Below are 22500 nucleotides of genomic sequence, written 5' to 3'. Positions count from 1 at the left end.
AAAAGATCGACGAGTGTACCCTCAAGCAAGAGGTGCAGAGGCTATACCACTACCCAAGACTAGAGAGCAATGGTTTGATTTTGGAGTGTCATCCTAGCAGAGCTGCTTACCATAGCCAAAGAGTAGGATCAACTCTACTTCACTTATTACTGGAAATATCATTATTATTTCTGATCTTTGGATCAGTGCAAAAGTGATTTTTTAAATCCAGTCAATCATATCAGCTAAAATAGTTCTCTTTTCCTCTGGACATAAAGTGAGAGTCATCTGGTTTAAATAAAGGGGGAACTTTTATGTGTACACCAAAGAGTGCAGATTTAAGTCTCGAAATAAATCAACTTATCATGGAAAGCGAAATTTAAATAAGATGATTGTATTTAAACTTTCCAGAGTCTGTAGACTTCTCCAAGGTCTATGGACTTCACCTCCTGTCTTTCGGAAGTGGGTTGTCTGGTGCAGGTCCTTGGGAAAAACGGGAAATGAATCCACGCGTTTATTTGATTCGTTTTTACCTCTGATGATACTGCTTGCAGAGAGAGAGAGAGAGAGAGAGAGAGAGAGAGAGAGAGAGAGAGAGAGAGAGAGAGAGAGAGATCTGTTGTTTGTTATTTCCTTTGATCTGTAATCTAAATTTTAATGATGAGCTCTATGACTCTCGTAACGATGAAAACAACGACAGTACAATCGCTGTAAAGGAATGGAAATTAAAGTGTTTTAAACATTCCAACTTCCAGAATTAATGAGAGAGAGAGAGAGAGAGAGAGAGAGAGAGAGAGAGAGAGAGAGAGAGAGAGAGAGAGATCATGCATATATGCAATCTTATGTATTTGGATGAAACATTTTGTTAGAAAGTTTATTTATTTTTCTTGGAAAACTACTCTGGGCTACATTTTGGATGCAATAATGGTGAGATTTTGATTTTAATGAAAAGAGATTTCCCCTTGTTTCTCGAGTCACTTTTTATTCGTCATCTTCTATTATTATTATTATTATTATTATTATTATTATTATTATTATTATTATTATTATTATTATTATTATTATTATCATAACCAAATGCAATAAGGATACTTATCAATATTCTCAGATATCAGTTTTTATGCTTTTCATTCTTCTTGGGTCTTTGATAACTTTAATATATTTTGTATATCCAAGAAAAATAACCATTGCGATGACCATAAGTTCAGAAGCCCCCCAAGTACCATCATAACAACCATCTCCCAAAGCATAAAAAGATTATAGGAAAGTAATATACAATCTTACGCTTCAGTCCAGAAAAAAAAAATAGAACAACAGTGGTTTAAGTGTTATGAATATTTAATGGATCGTAAGTGACGTTTCTGCTGAAATCTAGAGTGGAACTTCTCTATTATTATTATTATTATTATTATTATTATTATTATTATTATTTTTATTATTATTACTTGCTAAGCTACAACTCTAGTTGGAAAAATAGGATGTTATAGGCTCAGGGGCTCCAACAGGGATAATAGCCCAGTGAGGAAAGGAAATAAGAGAAGTAATTAGAAATTGAAATAAAATATTTCAAGAACAGTAACAACATTAAGATAAATATATCATATATGAATTATAAAAACTTTAACAAAACAAGAAGAGAAACGAGACAGAATAGCGTGCCTGAGTGTACCCTCAAGCAAGAGAACTCTAACCCAAAACAGTGGAAGGCTATGGTAGAGAGGCTATGGTATTACCCAAGACTAGAAAACAGTGGTTTGATTTTGGAGTGTCCTTAACCTTGGGGAAAATCACGTACTCTGTTCTAACTTAAAAAGACATTATTTCATTGGCTGTTGCAAGACGATGTTCTAGTTTTGTTTTCAAGTTGCATTTTCTGCCCAACTGAGACGTGTGGTCGACTGCAGCGAAGTAAGTTATGTTTTGGACTTTTCCCTCCGCCTCATGGTTCTATTGTGTTTCACTTTCCAAGTTCCGGCAAAGAAAGTGCAGATATCATTAAGAGTTGAAGGACGCTTAAGAATATAAATGATATCCTTGTGAACCAAGGGAAAGTTTTAAAGTTACTGAATTTTGCCCGATTGGAAAACGCTCATTATATATATATATATATATATATATATATATATATATATATATATATATATATATGTTTATATATATATATATATATATATATATATATATATATATATATATATATATATATATATATATATATATATATATATATATATATATATATTATGCCTATGTGTTTAAACATGAATGTAAATGTTTTAATTTTTTTTTTCATTAATTTTTGTAAGTGTTAGTGTGTTTTCAGTTGAAGTTCATTAACATAATCTAAATATGAGAGCTGGTAACATCTAAAGCAAATTGACATTACTTATAATAATATAATCTTTGAGGCTCTCTGCGTGAATATGTGTAGCAGATGATGATGATGATGATAATAATAATAATAATAATGATAATAATAATAATAATAATAATAATAATAATAATAATAATATAATAATAATAATGATAATAATAATAATAATAATAATAATAATAATAATAATAATAATAATCCACGAACAGCCCAGTTATCAGAGCGGCCTCTTCTCAATGAAAGTCCTTATAAAGTATTTGGTTGTCCACTCGAACGCACAATGGCAGCTTTAGTGATCTTGAATAAAACCCATAGTTGATTACCGATGTGTCTTTGCTAAATATATGTATAGATATGTGTTTTATGACTAACAGTGCTTTTATGAATTTGCCGTGTTTTATATCAATAGGTAATTGCGCAATGTATGTAATTATCCTTATTTCCTAACGTGTTTCCGAAGATGAGATGAAGATTTCTAAGTTTTTCTTCCATTTTTAAATTTGATTTAATGTAATCATATAGTCTTATGCCCAAATGCCAGACAGCAGTGGATTTGTTTACAGTGCTCTCTAAGAGTACAGTATCTGTACAGTTAGAATCAAAAGAACGCAGACACCCGGGGGAAATCTTTCGTCAGATGTCGCTAGTGTTCCCGTGACAAAACAGAAAAGGTGTTGCTCTTCTTACTACTACTACGAAATGGGCGGAGCCCTCTCCAACCTTAAGGAATCAAAGACAGCAAATGGGTGTTTTTCCAAGTGAAAGCATTAAAATTCTACAAATCGAGTTGCCATATTTCATTCTGTTCTATCATTTGACGTTTCGAATATCCACTGCGAATACTGAATACACACATACACACATGTGTGTATATATATATATATATATATATATATATATATATATATATGTATATATATATATAGTATATATATATATATATATATATATATATATATATATATATATATACATATACATATACATATATGTATATATATCATGAATCCGCAAAATGATGTAGAAATTATTGGAGTATCGCAGCTAAACAATTCCTTCCATTAACAGCTACATTAGATTATTTCGACATTAGTCTTGTTCAAGTCACCGATGAAAGAAAAAGTACTTTCACCTATGGTTCTATGTAAAATAATAAAAAAAACACCATACATGAGTTATGCCGGCCTAATTGACATTCAGAGAGAGAGAGAGAGAGAGAGAGAGAGAGAGAGAGAGAGAGAGAGAGAGAGATTCGGCCTGAATAAATCGTTTCTAACATATTTGTATTACGTTGGTCAAAATTCGCCCGTTCCTTTTGAGTTAGGTTGGTGACAAACAAATAGACAGCGGTGAAAACATGTCTTCCTTGGCGGAGTTAATAATAATAATAATAATAATAATAATAATAATAATAATAATAATAATAATAATAATAATAATAATGATAATAATAATAATTGGACCAAAACGTAAATTTTGAGAGTTCTGACGAGATGAATATTGGCCCGCGCACTGAGCCCTTTTATAATTTGGAATTGCAAGATATTTCTTTGGAGATATTAAACGTAATTAGTTCTGACCTTCTAAATTCCTGGAATTTATCAATTTATTCAAACTTACTGAAATCATGCAACCCTTCCGGAAACAACATTATTACTTCCTATTACTTCCATTCTTGCCTGTTTGTCTTTAAAACAATTCCAACTCTTAGTGAGATAAAGATTCACTTCAAGAACATCATGGTTTTAGAGAATTGAACTTGTAATGTTTTTCAAGGTGATATTTATTTTGAAATTGAGTTTTACGTAAGTGAGGGATATAAACTCGACGCTATATATATACACATATATTATACACACACACATATATATATATATTCAAATAAGCCATATATATTTTTGATATATTAATGTCTGGATTCTCTTAACGACCTCGGGATCAAAGCCCCAGGCGAAATCACACAAAGACAAGAGCTTGGCTCCGGCCGGGAATCGAACCCTGGTCTTTGTGTGATTTCGCCTGGGGCTTTGATCCCGAGGTCGTTAAGAGAATCCAGACATTAATATATCAAAAATATATATGGCTTATTTGAATATGAAAAACACGTAAAAATGTGCAAAATTTATCATATATATATATATATATATATATATATATATATATATATATATATATATATATATATATATATACATATAATATATATATATATATATATATATATATATATATATATATATACATATATATATATATATATATATATATATATATATATATATATATATATATATATATATATATGATAAATTTTGGCAGCAGGTAGGGGGGAGTCCCGCCCTGGCAGCGGGAAGGGGGGAGCCCCGCCCTGCCAGCTGGAAAGGGGTACCCCGTACTGCCAGCTGGAAAGGGGGAAGCCCCCCCTGCCAGCTGGAAGGGGAAGCCCCGCCCTGCCAGCGGGAAGGGGGAGCCCCGCCCTGCCAGCTGGAAGGGGGAGCCCCGCCCCGCCAGCGCCAGCGGGAAGGGGGGAGCCCCGCCCTGCCAGCTGGAAGGGGGAGCCCCGCCCCACCAGCGCCAGCGGGAAGGGGGGAGCCCGGCCCTGCCAGCGCCAGCGGGAGGGGGGAGCCCCGCCCTGCCAGCGGGAAGGGGGAGCCCCGCCCTGCCAGCGGGTAGGGGGGAGCCCCGCCCTGCCAGCGGGAAGGGGGGAGCCCCGCCCTGCCAGCGGGTAGGGGGGAGCCCCGCCTTGCCAGCGGGAAAGGGGGAGCCCCGCCCTACCAGCGGGAAGGGGGGAGCCCCAGCCTGCCAGCGGGAAGGGGGGGTGGAGCCCCGCCCTGCCAGTGGGAAGGGGGGAGCCCCGCCCTGCCAGCGGGAAGGGGGGAGCCCCGCCCTGCCAGCGGGAAGTGGGGAGCCCCGCCCTGCCAGCGGGTAGGGGGGAGCCCCGCCTTGCCAGCGGGAAGGGGGGAGCCCCGCCCTGCCAGCGGGAAAGGGGGAGCCCCGCCCTGCCAGCGGGTAGGGGGAAGCCCCGCCCGGCCAGTGGGAAGGGGGGAGCCCCGCCCTGCCAGCGGGAAGGGAGGAGCCCCGCCCTGCCAGCGGGAAGGGGGGAGCCCCGCCTTGCCAGCGGGTAGGGGGGAGCCTCGCCCTGCCAGAGGGAAGGGGGGAGCCCTGCCCTGCCAGCGGGAAGGGGGGAGCCCCGCCCTGCCAGCGGGTAGGGGGGAGCCCCGCCTTGCCAGCGGGAAGGGGGAGAGCCCCGCCCTGCCAGCGGGAAAGGGGGAGCCCCGCCCTGCCTGCGGGAAGGGGGGAGCCCCGCCCTGCCAGCAGGAAGGGGGGAGCCCCGCCCTGCCAGCGGGAAGGGGGGAGCCCCGCCCTGCCAGCTGGAAGGGGGGAGCCCAGCCCTGCCAGCGGGAAGGGGGAGACCCTCCAGGGCAGTCATGAAAAGCAAAATAAGAATCTTGAAGACTTCTTCTTTCTCCTCATGAGGAATAGGAAGTCTTCAAGATTCTTGTTTTGAAGACTTCTTTCTTATAAGAAGAAAGGGATCAATGACAAGTGGAATCAGGAAGGCAGTCATGAAAAGCAAAACAAGAATCTTGAAGACTTCTTCTTTCTCTCCATGAGGAATAGGAAGTCTTCAAGATTCTTGTTTTGAAGACTTCTTTCTTCTAAGAAGAAAGGGATCAATGACAAGTGGAATCAGGAAGGCAGTCATGAAAAGCAAAACAAGAATCTTGAAGACTTTTTCTTTCTCTCCAGGAGGAAGCAGAAGTCTTCAAGATTCTTGTTTTGAAGACTTCTTCCTCCTCATTTAGAGAAAGAAGAATTCTTTAAGATTCTTGTTTTGAAGACTTCTTTCTTCTAAGAAGAAAGGGATCAACGACAAGTGGAATCAGGAAGGCAGTCATGAAAACAAAACAAGAATATTGAAGACTTCCTCTTTCTCTCCATGAGAAAGAAGATGTCTTCAAGATATTTGTCTGAAGACTTCTTCTTCCTCATGGAGAGAAGGAAGAAGTCTTCAAGATTCTTGTTTTGAAGTCTTCTTTCTTCTAAGAAGAAAGGGATCAACGACAAGTGGAATCAAGAAGGCAGTCATGAAAAGCAAAACAAGAATCTTGAAGACTTCTTTCTCTCCAGGAGGAAGAAGAAGTCTTCAAGATTCTTGATTTGAAGACTTCTTCTTCCTCATGGAGAAAAAGAAGAAGTCTTCAAGATTTTTGATTTGAAGACTTCTTTCTTCTAAGACGAAAAGGATCAACGACAAGTGGAACCAGGAAGGCAGTCAGTCATGAAAAGCCAAACAAGGATCTTGAAAACTAATAACTGACTTATTTGAAAGGATTCGGACAGAAAATACAGGAAGAAGAGGGAGACAGGAAGGAGAACGGGAGAGAAGAAATAAAGAATCCGAAAAGGAGAACTAGTTATTATTTGCTGATCACTTTACGATTGTGCGGATTTGAAATGAGAAAGTAAAGTCCACAATGTTGAAGATCCAAAAATAAAGATTGTGCAGAATAAGGCGGAAACTACACAGAGGTAGAGAATATTGAAGGACCAGAGAAAGCTGAAATTCTTCAATCTGAAGTCATTTTTTTTTCCTCTAAAAGGAAGAACTTCTAAGGAAAGACACTCCAATTGGACGTCTTCCTGTTAGCACGTGCTTATAAGAAAAAATAATTATCTACGACTGACGAAGGAACGGGTTTGGGATCAGAGATTTTTTATTTACTGCGGCCCGGATTTGAACTTTAGGCTCCAGCTTCGGTCGTCATTTTGTGTCAGACTCATCATCATCTGTCTGTCATCAGTGTTCCAGTCATCCAACACAAGTAACATCTTTTAAAAGATACAACCAGCGCTCCGTTCCCCTTACGGGCTGCCAACACAAGGAGCCGAGGTCCGCCTTGTATATAGGCGGGTCAATCTAAATCATCATCATCAGGAGAGGCAATTTGAGACACGGGACCTCTTACGGTCATTATAAAAAGGATATTTTAATTGCGAAGGGATCAATGGTTCAATTGGGTTCCGTCGTTATGAAACGACTTCAAGATATATATATATATATATATATATATATATATATATATATATATATATATATATATATATATATATATATTTATTTATTTATTTATTTATTTATTTATCTATTTATTTATTATAGTCACAAAAGGAGAGCTGTGTTTGTTTTCATTTTTCCTTTTGTGGCTATTTATACTTGATTATTTTATGCTCATCGCGTGTTAGATTTTGTGATTTCTACACACCCACACACACACACACCCACACGCACACACATACACGCACACACATACACACACAGTCACACACACACATTTAGGCGTGTTTTTCATATTTATATAAGCCTTACATTATACTCCCTTAATATCTGGATTCTCTCTATACCTCGGGAATCAACCCACGAGATAATAGCTTCAGGTCGGCCGGGGGATCGAGCCCTGGTCCAAGAAACTGGCACGAAAATTGGTATTACACACACACACACACACACGCACACACACACACACACACACATATATATATATATATATATATATATATATATATATATATATATATATATAATATGTAATGTGTGTGTTTTGTATTTACAGTGGATATTTGAGACGTCAAATGATAATAAAGAATTGATGTATGGCAACTCGATATGTAACTTTTGTATGCTTTTGCTAACAAAGACAGCCCTTTACTGTCTTTGGTTTGCTAAGGTTGGAGAAGGCTCCGCCCATTTCATAGCAGTAGTGAGAAGAGCAACACCTTGTCTGTTTTGTCATGGGAACACTAGAGACATCTGACGAAAGATTTACCCCGAGTGTCGGCGTTCTTTTGATTCTAACTGTACGTCATATAAATACGATGAAGAGAAAAGAAACCAAACGACCATCATGGAAAAAGAATAAAAAATGAAAATAAAAACGGATTATATACAAATTTCAGACGATGAACGGTGTATGACTTATAAAAATATCAATAAACAAAAGAATCGATATACAGATATCCTTCTGCAAACATATCGAATTATATATGAAGAGGGAAACAGTAAAATGAAAAACACGGTTTTAGTCGAGCTAATGTATATGACACAATGGCCTCTGGACAAGTTTGACAGCCAGAAAATCAGTCGGATTATGGACCATATCATTGCGAGGATATTCTATCATTAATAGAATTAATGTATTACCTGGTAGGATTTGTAAGCATTATATTACCCAATGGAATGGACTGTAGATAATGATTCTGATAATAAGGATAATATTATCAGTCTGTTGGTGTATACACTGTATAGATAAGGAGTAACAGTTTACGAAAATGAAAAATTTCTACAAAATTTTTCGGTAATTTTCTATAACAACGTTTAAACCCATCACATTAAGTCACATAGATGATTCAGTTTAAAGTTTAGCTCTTCATTTCAGCCAGATAGATGTATCGCGGTGAACGTAGAAATGGATTGACATAATCTTATATATATGTATATATATATATATATATATATATATATATATATATATATATATATATATATATATATATATATATATATATATATATATATTCATCGAACGATTATGTTAATAAATACCTTGTTTTGAGTGTAGTTTCCACCAAAATTTTTGATGCATTTCGTCAAAGGAATGTTACATTTAGCTTCTTACTGCAAGTTCAAACTTGCAGCGAATGTTTTCATGTCGAACAGACTAATGTAAGTATTTGTTTATAGTTTATTTATGAAATATCTATTTTAATGTTGTTACTGTTCTTAAAATGTGTTATTTCAATTGATCATTACATCTCTTGTTGTTTATTTATTTCCTTATTTCCTATCCTCACTGGGTTACTTTTCCCTGTTGGATCTCTTGGGCTTATAACATTCTGATTTACCAACTAGGGTCGTAGCTTGGTAATGATAATAATAATAATAATAATAATAATAATAATAATAATAATAATAATAATGAAAAGAAAAAGAAAGAAGAAGAAGAAGAAGAAGAAGAAGAAGAAGATCCTTGTGTCCTTCTGACGAAGGTAGTGTACCATTCAGTGCCATTTGGAAACCACGCGGTGGTCTTGATTGTTACTACTTGTTCGTGTTGCTAAATACACAATTGTCCTTATATAATTACTGTAAAAAAAACGTTATGTTTATCATGATATTTATTATTTCAAATTGTGTTTTCTGTACAATGAATGGCGTTTTTTATTTTCTTAATTACACCATGAAAAGTACAGTGATTGCTGTCTAGTCCTTTAATAATATAATTTTTTAGTCCAGGATTGATGAAATAAGAAGTGGAACTGGAAGTAAGAAGGAACGACCTAAATGAAGATAAAAGTTGTAGACACGTATCTTATAGGAAGGAAGGATAAATCAATGAGGAATGCCACAATTCTGATAGTTTACACCATGATCCCAGAGAGAGAGAGAGAGAGAGAGAGAGAGAGAGAGAGAGAGAGAGAGAGACCCATTTATCCCTATAGTTCATGAATATTTCAGTTCTATCTTAACCAATAAATCTGGCTTCGAAAATAGCAAACTTTCAGGGGAAGCTAAATGAGCTAACTATCATCATCATGCAATCTAACTAACGGCGTTCCTTTGCTTATAATCTCAGCTGTATTACATTAAACTTCTTTTTACGACTCAACTTAGAGTGTCATGGTATGATAAGCACTTCACGCGCCTTGGGGACCAGAAAGAATCTGTTTTAATGTCAAGCATATCAGAATCACTTATCTTTTGTCGTTTATGTTACTTCAGTGTGTTGAATGATGTTCAAGGATCTCTCTCTCTCTCTCTCTCTCTCTCTCTCTCTCTCTCTCTCTCTCTCTCTCTCTCTCTCTCTCTCTGCCAGCGTTTTTTTATACTTGTTTATCTCTTTTCCTTCACTTTGTTTTCTTCTTTAAGTTCTTGCCTCTTCCTCTTAATATGATCTCCTTTAGAATAGCATAGAAGAAATACATTTTTCAAGTCCATAGTCTTTTATAAGTAGTTAACTAAGCTTCAAATTGGTCCAGCTTCTGCGTTAATCAGAGGGCCCCATGTAACAATAAGATTTTAATAGATAAATATATTAATAGATAAATCTGTTGTGCAGTTCTACCCTGGAGTCATTCGCTGTTAGGAAAAAACGACTGGATATTAAAAAATGTTGAGTTAAATAAACTCTGTGCTATAGAAGATACACGCCCACACCTAAGAAAATGAAAACTTCACGATAAATATCTGAATATATCCAACAAAGACATTCGCGGATATAGATTAATACTTAATATTAAATGGTAAGAGAGAATATGTATCCATCAACAAATCATTTCTACGCATATCCCCTCTATTATTATTATTATTATTATTATTATTATTATTATTATTATTATTATTATTAGTTAAGCTACTATCCTAATTGGAAAAGCAGGATGCTATAAGCCCAAAGCCTCTAACAAGGAAAAAATAGCCCAGTGAGGAAAGGAAATAAGGAATTAAATAAACTACACGAGAAGTAATGAACAATTAACATAGAATATTTTAAAAACAGTAAAAACATTAAATCAGATCTCACGTATATAAGCCACAAAAAGAGACTCATGTCAGCCTGTTCAACATAAAAGCATTTGCTATAAGTTTTAACTTATGAAATTCCTCCGATTCAACAGCCTGATTAGGAAGACCGTTCCAGAACTTGAGCCTCTCGATGGAGAAGGACTGACTATTAGAATTAACTGCATACCTAGTATTACGAACAGGATGATATATATATATATATATATATATATATATATATATATATATATATATATATATATATATATATATATATATCATCAGCATTAGCCGTTACCAGTTCACTGCATAACAAAGGTCTCACACATGTTCATGTTCTTCCACTTGCGTTTATTTATGGTCTTTCTGCGCCAGTTCACATCTGCAAACTTTCTCAATTCGTCTATCCATCGTTTTCTCTTCCTTCCCCTGCTTCTTTTACAATTTCTATGGACCCAATCTGTTATTCCTAATGTCCATCTATTGTCTTTCATTCTCATTACATGTCCTGACCAAGTTCATTTCTTTTTCTAACATGCTAGAATATGCTCTACTTTAGTTTGCTCTTGTATCCATATTGCTCTCTTTCTGTCTCTTAGTATTAATCCCATTATTCTTTCCATAGCTCTTTGAGTTATAACTAGCTTATGTTCTAAGGCTTTAGCAAGGCTCTAAGTTTGTGATGCATAAGTTAATACTCGTAGGACCATCTAATTAAATACTTTTCTTTAGATATATATATATATATATATATATATATATATATATATATATATGTGTGTGTGTATATATATATATATATATATATATATATATATATATATCAGTTTTTATTATATAAATAACGTTAACAATAATCATAGAGAAAATAAGAACCTAGCAATAAATAGAAGAAGAATGTACATATATGTCCACCAAATATTATTGTTGATAGAATTGAATTCTTTACCCAAATTCATACCAAACGCACCAAATATATCCCCATAGATCCAATGAAGTCCTGTTAATCTACTACATTCCCCATATCATGAATAATAATCGCTGGTGCAAAACTCACTGATGATCGAAATTAATTTATTAGCAGCTGATGCCAGGAGGGAAAACTAATCTCTCGTTCCCCTACGGATTAACAGTGGGTAATGAATCATTTGCACTTTTATCTATATATATATTTTTAATTTTAATATTTTTATTCACGTTATCGTGGAGAATCAATTTATATTTTTGCGTGATTAGTTTTTGAAAAGCCTATTAATCCTATGATTTCATTTGGTATCAAGTTACTACTCGAGAGGCTTTGAGGGGGAAAATTGCGACTAAAATTGGCCTCACAAAAGAAGAAAATAAATCATGACTACTAGAGAGAGAGAGAGAGAGAGAGAGAGAGAGAGAGAGAGAGAGAGAGAGAGAGAGAGAGAGATGGGTATTTCTGGACGAATAATGTCATAAGCAATTAGTGCTTTCTGATCGTGTTTCTTCGTTTGGTCATATTAATGGACTGACGTCGATATTAGAATTCGAAGTACAGGGTCAATTATAATGGGAAATTTTAACATATATATGATGTGTATGTATATATATATATATAAATATATATATATATATATATATATATATATATATATATATATATATATATATATATATACAACGACAAATGCAGCTGTTTCTAGTCCACTGGAGGGCGAAGGCCACAGGCATGTCCTTAATCATGTCTGTGGTTAGACCATTTTCATCACCACGCTGGCCATTGGTGGGAGACTCAAGAACACGGCGATGCACAAACCACTTCACCAAGTTAAGGTATCTTCACTCAGAAAGGGGTGTGCATATATATATATATATATATATATATATATATATATATATATATAGAGAGAGAGAGAGAGAGAGAGAGAGAGAGAGAGAGAGAGAGAGAGAGAGAGAGAGAGAGAGAGAGTATTAATAAGAATGATCTTGACTAAACAAAATAATGAACGATTATGATCACAAGATTAACGACGTTAGCTACAAAATTTAATAATAAATTATATAAAAATATCCCCTTAGACCCAACAGAGTCCCGTTAATCTACTCCTTTCCCCATGTCATGAATAATAATGGCTGGTGGAAAACTCACTGATGACAGAAATTAATTTATCAGCAGCCGATGCCCTGAATGGAAAAAACTAATCTCTTGTCCCTTACGGATTGACAGCGAGTAATTAATCGTTTGCTCTTTTATCTGATCGTATCTTTAACTCTGATGTTTTTATTTATTGTATTGGGAATTATTTAATACCATTTTTTTGCATGTTTTTGAAAAGTTTATTAATTCCATGATTTAATTCTGTGTTAGGTTACTAATTGAAGGGCTTTTATGGGAAAATATGGGGACTGAAATTGACATCACTAAAGAAGAAAATAAATATATAGATTCAACTGAGAGAGAGAGAGAGAGAGAGAGAGAGAGAGAGAGAGAGAGAGAGAGAGAGAGAGAGGGTGGGGGGACTTAAAATTCTAAATTCATCCAGCATGAAATTTAATTCCATAACACATTTTGATATATTTGGAATAATGTCTTAGTTCTTATTGAATAAATGGTTTCACTTATTTCTCAAAAAAAAAAAGAAAAAAAAAAATAAAATAAAACGGCCACAGCAGATATAGGTTAAACATAAAAGGTATGTTTCCGGATGAGCAGTAGCATAAACATTGGGCACTTTGATCGAGTTTTAGCAATTTGTCAATTATTTGATTGATGTAGATTTTAGAATTCACAGTCTACGGTCAATGATAATTGGAAATGTGAAGCACGATGGAATGGTGGAGGTTACATATTTTTGTGATATAAAGTTATGGTTTTTTCTCCTGCAGTGTGGAGATGTATATATATATATATTATATATATATATATATATATATATATATATATGCGTGTATATATATATATATATATATATATATATATATATATATATATATATATATATATGCTGTATATATATATATATATATATATATATATATATATATATATATATATATATATATATACAGTATATATATATATATACATGCAGAAGAACCTGACTCAAGCCCAGGTAGCTGGTAAGGGAGTGTCATTGTTCTCTAAATCTCTATATGTATGTTCGTACGTTTGCTTTCCCTATAGAATGTAAAGAAACCTCTCTCAATAAATCAGTCCTCTGAAGAAGTATCACGAAACTAGTCAGGACTTAAGCGTATATTTCGTATTTTCATTTTCCCTGTGGTTCTTCTGCATCTGAGCATCACGGTTTCCTGTGATTTTTACGCATATATATATATATATATATATATATATATATATATATACACGGACAAAAACAAAAACAAATACAGCCGTTTCCAGTCCAATGCAAGACAAAGGTCTAAGGCATGTTATTTCATGTCTGGGTTTGGCCAGCGTTCATTACCACGCTGGCAAGTGCGGATTAGTGATGGTGGGAGACTAGTATGGATGGCCCGGCTATTACAGCTTCGCTGATCATGGTAATACACCACGTTAAGGTATTCCCACTCATAAAGATATATATATATATATATATATATATATATATATATATATATATATATATACCGTAGCAGGGAATGCATCGAGAAGAAGAAACTAGAATAGTTACTATCACATTTAACTAACCGTTTGTCTTGTTTACACCAAAGACTCATCAACAGTAAGGAGATGACCCTAATACTCATATCATCATTGACGAACTTACTTATCACGGCCTCTCCTTGCCTATACCTCTTCACCACTAGTTTCTAGGCGTTCCTCTCATACTTCCCCCTAACTAGTCTGAATTATGTGTTTCATAATTTCCGGTTATGTTCAGCTGTTGCAAATTATCACAATTTCCTCTTATTAATCATTCCTTATTATTTCATAATCTTTATAGAGGATTCATCGCAATATTTATATTTTCTTTACTTGAAATCTCTTCACAAAACTTTTTTTTTTTTTTTTTTTTTTTTTTTTTAACGCCATCCGTTACATTTGTTCCCGAGCAACAATGCGAATCAATAATTTCTAATCCCACCGCCTTCATATTAACGTTCATTACTCCATCTTCCAGGCTTTCATTTACATTCATTACCTAGTTCTCGCTCACACTTTCTCTCAACTTTCTCCTCTTGGAAACACTTTCAATGTTTTTTTTTTTTTTTTTTTTTTTTTTTTTTTTTTTTTTTTTTTTTTTTTTTTTGTTTCAGATGATTTCTCACCATCCCCAATCCGTTCTGGGACATCTGTAAACATTGGCCATTTCAAACCCGATTCATGAATGATTTTCGTATCACACAACAAAGAAAACCCTTTTCTCATGTCCTCTTGTTCATCAAGCTGCTCATTTTCTCACCCTCATTTTCGAACACATGTTTGTCATTTATTATAACAACTTTAAATCATTTTAAAAACGTATCTTCTCTACCATAAATTCTCAGTACATTCCACATAATCTCTCTGTATTCTATCATAGGTTCTTTCATGTTCATGAGTTGCTTTAGTTGCTTTATGTTTTACTTTCAGTAATATATATTTATGTATAGTTTGCTATGTCCCAACAAATTTATCCCCTGAAGAAAGGAAAGATGAATACTCTGAAAAACTGCTGAGGATAATAGATAAGATCCCTGAGAGAGATATGAAAATTGTGATTGGCGACTTCAATGCTAAAGTTGGAAGAAATAATCAAGGGATAGAGAATGTAATGTGTGTTGAGGGTCTTGGCGAAGTTGCAAATGAAAATGAAGCACATTTCATAAGTTTCTGTTCAGCAAACAATCTTGTCATTGGAGGTACTCTGTTCCAGCATAAGAACATCCACAAGTATTCATGGACTTCACCATGTGGCAATTACAGAAATCAGATAGATCACATTGCCATTAATAAAGAGAGAAGGAGGACTCTTGAGAAATGTAGGAAGTTATAGAGGTGCAGATATTGGTAGTGATCACCTGCTCCTCATTGCCGCAGTGGAATTAAAACTGAAAGCACCCAACAGAAAGGTAGATAGAATACCTACTATAGGTTTCATACAACTAACCTTTTAGAGGAAGAGCACAGAGAAACATTTGCAATTGAATGTACAAATCGATTTGCAGTCTTAGAGACTTTATGAGACGAAGAACAGACACTTAATGAAAATTGGTGTGATATTAAGAACATATATCAGTTAGTTGGTAGTGAAGTTTTGGGACAAACAGTTACAAGGAGAAAGCCATGGATTTCGAATGATACTTGGGATACTATAAAAAGGGGACAAAGACAGAAATTGATTGTTGAAAGTTTTCGAGGATGTAATGAAAATTACAAGGTAGAGCATGCTAAGTATTCCAATATTGACAGCGAGGTCAAAAGAAAAGCCAGGAATGGCTGGAGAGAGTATTTAGACAGTAAAGCAGATGAGGCCAACAAAGCTATGAATTCAGGAAGTGGCTAGGGTGTGAGAATTGCTCATAGAATTATTAATGAAATCTCGACTGGGGCAAAGAAGAAACATATACCCATCAAAATGAGAGATGCCTCTATTATAGCAAGAGAAGATGAAGAAAGACAACGTTTGATGAAACACTTTAGTGAGGTTATGAATAGGACATATGAAAGGAATAATTTGATTGGTATATGTGAAGCTGATGGAGACCTTTATGTACCCATTAATGGATTCAGTGTGTTTGAAGTCGAAGCTATCCTAAAAAACTAAAGAGATGGAAAGCCCCTGGATACAGTGGAATAACTGCCGAGATGATACTGGGCGAGAATGAAGTGACTCCCAGACTACTTACAAGATTATTTTGTAGAATGTGACATCAAGAGGCAAAACCTGATGAATGGGAGTTGGGAGTGTTGGAGAAAATAGCTAAAAAGGGAGACCTGACTGATTGCAATAATTACAGAGGCATAACACTTACTTTAGTTGTTATGAAAATATATAGTAAGTTTATTCTTAAAAGACTGGAGAGAAAGATTGATGAAAAGCTGAGAGATGAACAAGCAGGATTTAGAAAAGGTAGAAGTTGCACTGACCAAATTTTTATTTTGAGACGTGCAGCAATGCGTAGAATATACGAATCCCCTTTTGATGGTATTTTTGGACAATGAAAAAAACCCTTTGATTGTGTGCACCGGCCAATTTTGTGGAGAATCCTGCGTTATTATGGAATTCGTCTTAAATATGTAAATTTGATTAAGTCTGTTCATAAGCATAGCAAGTGCAAAGTTATTGTGAATGGAGCCTTATCAAGTGAGTTTCCAGTGAACAGCGGAGTACTTCAAGGGAATGTGTTGTCACCTATGTTGTTTATCTTCCTCATGGACTTTGTAATGTGTAGAATAGTCAGAGATGGTGGAGAAGGATTGGACTGGATTGGTGATAGGAATTTAGCAGACCTAGAGTTTGCTGATGATGCTGTCCTTATTAGCAGAACACCACAGGATTTGCAACGCTTGGTTACCAGAATGCATGAAATATCACACGAGGTGGGGCTGAAGATAAATAGAAGAAAGACAGAGATGATGAGAACGGCGTATGCAATGGAAGATGAAATATCATTGGAAAGAGAAAGGATTAATGAGGTAGAATCCTTCAAGTGTTTAGGAACAATGATCTCCAATACAGGGTCTTTAGAATTAGAGTTTCGTGAGCGATAGAAAAAATCAAATCAGACAATGGCTAGGTTAAGTAAAATTTTGGAAATCAAATCGTCTAAAATTTCATATAAAAATCAGACTATATATCAGTTTAGTGAGATCGGTGTTACTCTATGGACATGAGGCTTGGTATGACAATGAACCAATCTCCAATAGATTTAGTAGATTTGAGAATAAAGCCCTCAGAAGGATATCGAGAGTTAAAAGGCAGAACAGGATTAGAAATGAAACTATAAGAGAGATTACTCGAGTACCATATGTGGATGAGATCATGATGAGGGGTAGATGGAGATGGTTTGGGCATGCTCTCCCTAAGAGCGATTAGTTCACCAAACGTTCAGCTGGGTTTCACAAGGCACTAGAAGAATTGGAAGACCCAGGCTTACATGGCTTAGACTATAAAGCGTGAAGTAGGAGGTGATGAATGAAGAAGTATTGAATTAAAAGCTCAAGACAGAGACAACTGGCGAAATCTAACCGAGGCCCTTTGCGTCAATAGGCGTAGGAGGACATAATTATGATGATGATGATGATATATATATATATATATATATATATATATATATATATTTATAGATATATATATATATATATATATATATATATATATATGTATATATATATATGTGTGTGTGTGTGTCTGTTTGTGTGTGTACGTTTATGATACCAAAACGGCAAATCCTACGCACTATCTAACTTACTAAATGTTCCATCTGAAAGAAAGCTGAGGGGAATTATGAGTAAAGAAAAATGGGCGAGTAATGAAATGTATAAAAACAAACCTTGTGTTTTTTGTGAGTACGCTCCTATGCAAATTAAATCAGAAATTTTTTGTTCCCTTTGATCTGAGACTTTACCACATTTATTTTCTTTAAAAGAAACAAAAAATATTCATTCTGTGTATTTTTTCCTGCAAGTTGATATTTTATTAATATTTTATTTGATGTAGCTAATCAAAACATTCTATAAAACTTAAAGTCCCCTTTCATATTTGTTTGTAAAATTCACACCTAAAAGAACATCAGTCGATTTTGCATCGGTGTAGTTCAACCCATTGTGATATTTTGTGTCTCGTGAAAGAAAATCTTTGTAAATTATTTACTTTTATCTTATACTTCACATTAAACTACTGCTGATTACTTGGATTTTGGAATAATGTATAACATAATTAAATTGCACGGAACACAGATTTAATGTTCCGTATGATCCAAGTATGTTTATTTGACTATACATACATACATACATAAATACATACATACGTATACGTAAACACATACACACACTCACATTATATATATATATATATATATATATATATATATATATATATGTATATATATATATATATATATATATATATATATATATGTATGTATGTATGTATGTTTGCATGTATGTAGGTATATGTCCAGTACATACTTATGTATCCCTTTCTAAGTAAGGATACTTTAACTTGGTGAAAGGGTTTTGCGTATCGCTATGATCAACAAAACTGTAGGCCTACTAGTCAGGGCCACCCTTACTAGTTTTGCTTGCTGTGAGCGACCAGACCAAAAACTCCCACCATCACCAATCCGCATTAGCCAGCGTTGTGATGAAAATTGGATAAACCCCAGATATGAATTGACATGTCTGAGGCCTTTGTCTGCAGTGGACTAGAAACGGCTGCATTTGTTGTTGTTGTTGTTGATACTTATGTATGTGTGTATGCGCGTACGCACGCGTTTAATCTTCTGTCAGGCGACAATCTATTCAAAACTGTTCCTGGGGTGTTTAGCTTCTACTTTACGTAGATTTAAATTTCAGATTTTCTTTTTTTCAACTAGTTCTATCATTTATTTTATCTTTCCATATATAAGTAACGTATTATCTATATAATTTCTTTGTAAATCGAAGGTAATAGATTACTCATTGTTGATAATAATAATAAAATAATTGAAATAGACTGCAGTTGATGCTGCGTTGAATTTTTAAATAAGTTTGTCAAAATTTCCCACTTTCTGCTTTCTTTTAATGGAATGTTTCTTAATATTCTCTGATGTCCATTGGTAAATGATGCTGGATGAAGTACTTTCATTAATCACAATAACACCGTATATCTGATGTAGCAGACGTATCTCGCCATCTAAAAGGCATCATCTGAAATGGACATGGTTTCACAGATTAAGCTTATGTAATGTTGCCACTGGCCCTTTCCGATATGGGCCGTAAGGCTGAAATGGACTCAACAACAAGGGCGAACGGGAAAGTCATTAGCTAAATGGATCTCGCTGCATTCTAGAGAGATTACTTACTGGGACTCTTGGTGAGTGGCCAGCTCCACACGAGCGGATAGAATTTGTGCGGAATATTTCCGCATGTCAAAAAGCGTGTCTTCACCCGAGCGGTGGTTTTCCGTGCGGTTCGTCTACATAAGCACAGCATTCTGGGTCTGTCGGCTTTTGTTCGATATGGAAGACGTGAAGAAGAGACTGGTATTTGTGTATATAATGAACAGGGTGCTACAAAAAAAAAAGCAAATACGTAAATGGTGGACCGAGCCAATAATAATAATAATAATAATAATAATAATAATAATAATAATAATAATAATAATAATAATAGCAAGACAATTCATATTAATCACTGAAAAATTGCAGCAGAAAAGGAGCAGGATCCCGACTGCCGTACGGGGGAAAACCTCCTGTCTGAAGAGCGCCTTACAGACTTCTTTATTGGAAACCGTGTGGCACCACACGGATTAGACGTCCCTGCCTGACGGTCTGCTGGACTGGGGTTCTAGTCCCGCTCAAACTTGATAGTTTCTTTACTGTCTGGAACCTCACCAACCTTGTGAGCTAAGGATGGGGGTTTCGCGTTTCCTATAGATCTAACTAATGAGTCATCCGCAGCCACTGCCTGGCCCTCCCTGGTCCTAGCTTGGATGGAGAGGAGGCTTGGGTGCTGATCATATGTATATGGTCAGTCTCTAGGGCAATGTCACTGTCCCTTGTCTCTGACATTCATGAGTGGCATTTTAAACCCATTAAACTCCCGTCGGCTATGTTGTAGGCACTGTGTTGATAGTGTTTAATTAAAGTGCTTGGTATAAGTTTTTCATCGCGTACCGCTTTCATTTTAAAGTGAGATTCAGAGAAATTTCAATAGATATTCTTCTTTAATAAAGAGTTGAATCTATTGCATAATTAAAAAGCCAATGAAACATCGATTGAATCTTCAATTTAAATTTGAACAAAGAATGTTTTTTTTCTTTTTTTAATTATAGTAATAATGATATTGCTGATGAAGATGATAAGGGGGATTATAATAAGTTAACTTTTAAGATTATTCATCTGTCTCTTCTTAGTCAACGAGCAGCAAACTATTTCCATGTAAACTTACAATAAATAGTTATTACGTATCCTTTTAATCTAAGAACACCAATGGAAATAAATACTATAGGAATTCTTCCACGAACACCATCAGGTTCGATTCCATGACTTAAGCCTAAAGATACAAACTGAACCTACGAGAGATTCCAGGCTACGTGTGTGAGCCTAGTAAAACTTCTTCCTTTCAAGATGTTCACAAGTGTTGATGAACTTCTCCTAACTTCAGTCCCAATCTTGAGTTCCATTAAACTTCTTGTATCTTGTCACAACTTGACAAATTTTAAGGGAACACTATACCTTCTTCTTTATTTGCTTCACTTTGTGGTAAACATTATATGAAAACATTTCAAGAGGCTTTCTATATTTAGTTACTGCTAAATCAATGATTAGCCAAATGAGGTTGCATGATGCCACTTAGGTTTCTAGATCTGGACAAGGGACTGGTTTGATGATAATTTAATTTTTGCACAATAAAGATAACTTGATCAATATCTCAGCTATTCAAGAAAACTCATGTGACCTATTCATTGATGTATTTCTTCACGATTCCCGACGATTGTATTACTGTAATACCTATTGTTAAGAAAAAAATTTCTTTTTCAAATCAAGGTATATTTTATGCAAATGAATGATCTAGATGCTGAACAACACACAATTACCCGAAAGTTTATTGTAGTTACCAGTTGGCAAAGTTAGGTCGTTTTAGTGACGAGGCCAAAAATTAGCGCTGCAAATACAAAATTCAACACTACACGATTATATTTACTGCTCTCTCTCTCTCTCTCTCTCTCTCTCTCTCTCTCTCTCTCTCTCTCTCTCTCTCTCTCTCTCTCTCTCTCTCTCTCTCTCTATATATATATATATATATATATATATATATATATATATATATATATATATATATATATATATATATATAACCTCTGTGCAGCGCATCTTCGGCAGAGGTATAAATAATGCAAAGGTTCCTTACACCAGATTACGAAAACATAAAGAGCTGGTGCTGTGAATATATTTCAGGTGAGTTACGATAGCAACATGAAATATCATTAATGTTTCATGCACTACTATAGTTACTGAATGAAGATTTAGTTAGGTTACTATAAATAAAAAAAAAAAAAACATAATTTTCAAATGTGCCATTCAGAAGTAGGAGGCATGTAGTTGTCGTGTTAGGACTGGGTAATCTTTAGCAAGCATACTACCGTCTATTCCATAATGTTTTGAATTATGTTGAGAATGTTTCACACATTTTCCAGTTTATAATTAATGTGATTGAAACAGTGATCGCTCAAAAAGAATTTTCATTCACGTGATGGTGAATTATTACCTGATGTACTGAATTGTCAAATCTTGCAACTAAGTACCTTTGAGGCCCCAAACATTGTTAGTTAGTTTGTTAGAGAGTAATTATGCCCAATTGGTATCCTTGTACCCTATTTTTGTTTACTACATGATTTAACTAGACGTTTCTGCACTTGAAAATGGATAGTGAAACCTGTTCGGAAAATCATACTTTGCTTGTTATAAAAGCTTTTCATCGAGTATA

The sequence above is a fragment of the Palaemon carinicauda genome, chromosome 4 (genome assembly GCF_036898095.1).
Source record: "Palaemon carinicauda isolate YSFRI2023 chromosome 4, ASM3689809v2, whole genome shotgun sequence".
In the NCBI taxonomy this organism is placed as follows: Eukaryota; Metazoa; Arthropoda; class Malacostraca; order Decapoda; family Palaemonidae; genus Palaemon; species Palaemon carinicauda.
The sequence above is the reverse complement of the archived record's forward strand: the minus strand, read 5'-3'. Positions refer to the sequence as shown.